Below are 3,874 nucleotides of genomic sequence, written 5' to 3' on the forward strand. Positions count from 1 at the left end.
GGTCACGCTTTTTGTGGCCAGTCAGAAGACGTGCAGCTGCGTTTTGGACTAGCTGCAGGCGTTTGATTGAGGCCGGGTCCATACCCACATACAGAGCGTGGCAATAGGCAAAGGCATTAATAACCCTTTCTACTTCTTTAAAAGATAAATACGACTTGGTCTTGAACAATAGTCTTATTTTTAAAAAGCAGGATTTGACTACGGTGCTGACCTGCTTGTCGAATTTAAAAGTGCTAGTGAAGGTCACTCCAAGGTTCATGACAGAGGGGAGGATGTTTTCATTGAGAGAGCCCAGAATATCAACCGGAGAGGCTTTGAAGACCATCAGTTCATAGGCTCGATGTAAAGGAGAAAAAACAAGAAACCACATCGTGCATTTTGATTGTGTGCAGCGAAACACACACACAATCAAACAGCCTCCTGGTAGATGTCATTAGTTCACTGTTTTCCTCCAATGAGCCGACTACATATATAAAGAAGGACTGTGATTGGCTGCACAGTCCACCCAGCTGGTCACTCACATGGGAGAGAATTAAAGGCTAAAAATGGAAGCAATTTTCTTCCAAGATTAGCCTGTGAGGACACTAAGAAAGATGAGTTTAATGAAGCTTCACGTCACTAAATCTGTGGGTACTTTCTTCATCAATATTTGGTTTCAAAGTCCTTTAGGTTTGCAACTACTTAAGACATAGAAGAAAAAGAGTAAAATGCATGTCCAGCAAAGTGCAGTTCTAGAGAAAATACATGAACACGGCTGATTTAAAAAAACAAATGAGCTTTATGTTTCTTTGCAATTATATTTCGACAGACTGAAAGATGAGAGCAAAGTAAAACCGATGTGCTGTGAAAGGACTCTCCCATTGGTTACTAAAGAGTGCCATCTACTGGTGAACTACCCACACTCAGACACATGTACTTCTCCATGTGTGTATGAATTGATTCTTGTATTTCCAATTATAATTCTTCAAAGAAAGATTAAGCTATTACTCTGTGCCACACCAGAGCCTACAGGCAAGGCTCCATGGTCCAAATCCATAGTGTTTGTTTGGCCATCACTCAGACTCAAACGTTGGGATAAGTGGCTTTATGTTCTTGCGAGTCCATTAAGTGGCCCACGGTACCCTTGGCCCTTTCCTAATAAAATGAGGAATGAAGGATTGCCCGTTAGCAACAGCTGATGTGACAGCAAACAGTAGGATGAAGGTCGCTCTGATGGAAATGCGCTCCAACACAACCTGAAAGTCATACCTGGTGCACAGCATTCAGCCTCAGTAATGGCCAACTTCATGTCATTTGTCCGTGCATTCAAAGCAATCCAATGTACTGCTTTATGGCTTTCATCCAATGAGCCATTCAACAGCACTGACATGGAAGGAGTAGAGAGCACAAGATGGAGACTTTGTGATTAGGACAAGAGCAAATCTGCAAAAGAAAAGGAGAATGAATGTTTGTTTTCAATCCACCACGGTAATAATAAGGAGTTGTTTATCTAGAAGAAACATGTTACCATTGCAGAAGAGGGGGCAATTAGATAATGCAAATAAAAAGAAGGGGAAAGAGAAGGTGGGATGGAAAGCAAGATGGAGATATGACATTTGTGTGGGTTTCATTTACTGTACGTTAGTGAGGTAACATCAGATTTACGATTTATTATTTAGCCAAATCCACACATCTGTTTTCATAGCACATTTCTGCTTTAAAACGAAGCACAAACTATCAAATTCAAGTCAACATGTCTTCTATTTTCCTGCAATTACACATTTTACCTGAATATTCAAATTAATAATGTGCATAAAAACAGGAGGATGGAAACACACCTAGAGAGCCCGGCAGTGGCTCAGTCAGTAGGGGCTTGGACTGTGAGCCGTAGGGTCGCCGGTTCAAGTCCCCGACCAGACCTAAAATATGGAGAGTGGACTTCTACTTGGAGAAGTCCCAGTTCACCTCCTGCCCTGCTGCGGTGCCCTTGAGCAAGGCACCTGACACCCCCCTCACTCCCATTGCTCCCTGGGTGCTGTACAATAGCTGCCCACTGCTCCTAGTACTAGACTCCTGGTACTAGGATGGGTTAAAGCAGAGAACACATTTCACTGTGTGCTCTGCATGTGAGACCATTACAGAGGGTTTCAATTCTTCTATTCTAATTCTACACCTATAGTGTCTTGGTTTTTGTCTCAATTAAATTGTGAAGCTTGTGACAAACAAACAAAAAACTCATCACACAAACTGTCTTTTCCCCTCTGGCTCATTTCCTGGAGAGATTTTGGATCTAGTGCCAATGCAGTTTGTGATGTGTTTCAAGGTGACGCTGACCCTCGTGGAGAGAAGGAGGGGAAGCCTCTGAAATCCCATTACCCAGAGTTCTTTTATTGCCATCAGCAGTGTTGGTCCATCAGCAGCGCGGCTACTGTTTCCAACAATTGCTCCCTCACTAATTCTATCGCTGCTGCCAGACTCGCTCGGGGTGTGGACATTAAACTCAATTTCCATCTGAAAGTGACGGCATAATGGCTGAGAATGCAATTTGAGGTAATGCGGGTGTTCAGGTGGAAATGCTACGGGAAGAGGAAACAAAAACAAAACATTGAAAACAAAACGTTTGTACGTGTTAAGCATGACCTGTTTTGCAAAGATAAAGGTATACTTAAGAGTTAAAATGGTGATTAAAGGTGATATATTATATGAAAGCACAGGTTGTGGACACACGGCTGTTGGCTGAAGCAAATCTATTCATAATCAAATCTATTCATAATCAAATCTATTCATAATTAAGGAAAAGGGAGAATACACCGGATACATGAAAGACAGATTTATTATAAAAGCGATTAGTGATTAAGAACGATTCGTTATTCTCATTTCAGTGGATACTTTAAAAGTGAATAGCTAACTGATGCAAGCAGCTATGAGGAAGGATGCAAAGATATTATTCAAAATATATGAATTTATTCAGTATTTGAATGAAAATGTTTCACAAATCGTCAAAAATGTTTTTAAACGGCACATTTTCCTGCATTTACAAAATATAATTGATACATTTCTGTTTAAAAAGCATCAGATTAGTCTGAAATAATCCTAGTATCCTGCTGTAATGCTTTCTTTTGTTCCAGGTTCAGTGACTTGTACAGAAATACTTGTTGACTTTGCCCACAGCCACATAGACAGCTAAACTGACGTCTGTTCCTTCACGAGCTGTATCTCCACCCGACCCTCTGAGTCCTGATGGAGGATCAGGAAGTGCTCACCATCGTAGTCGTGGCAGACGGGCGTCTCCTGCCGCTGCACGGACACCGCAGAGCCGACACACCAGAACTCTCTCAGATAGAAATCCACCAGAGTCAAATTCAAGACGCAGCAATTCTGAAACAAAATGTTGAGGAAGTATCAAGATGATTTCAGCCATAAGAACATAACCGTGTCCTACTTAGCCGGATACAAAAGGGGATGATTGTATGATTTCACAGTAAAAGAAGTGAAGTGACTGTAGCTGATGCTCGGTGCCCTTATTTAGTGCCTAATGAATGCTTGAACTTTGTTTTATTTAGTTAACCCTTCGATGCCCTTAGAGTGGCTGGACCCCGCAAGTGGGTCAAAAAGGACCCGTATTAGAATAATATGTGCTTTCATGCCATTTTTGTCCTTTTGGTTAAGAGAAATCACTTGTATAATATTTAGTATTATATTTTGGTTCACACTAGAAATATTTTATATGTAATTTTTCACTATTTATAATTTTTGACATTTTTTTGACATTTTGAAAAAAAAACTTTTTGAGCATATCGATGCAAAGATATCCGCTATTCTGAGACCCTCACAGTATTCCAGTCCCTTTTCAAAACTCATCTCTTCTCCTCTTGTCTACTCACAGCCCCCCCCC

The sequence above is a fragment of the Notothenia coriiceps genome, unplaced genomic scaffold (genome assembly GCF_000735185.1).
Source record: "Notothenia coriiceps isolate Sejong01 unplaced genomic scaffold, NC01 NC01_scaffold00019351, whole genome shotgun sequence".
Lineage (NCBI taxonomy): Eukaryota > Metazoa > Chordata > Actinopteri > Perciformes > Nototheniidae > Notothenia > Notothenia coriiceps.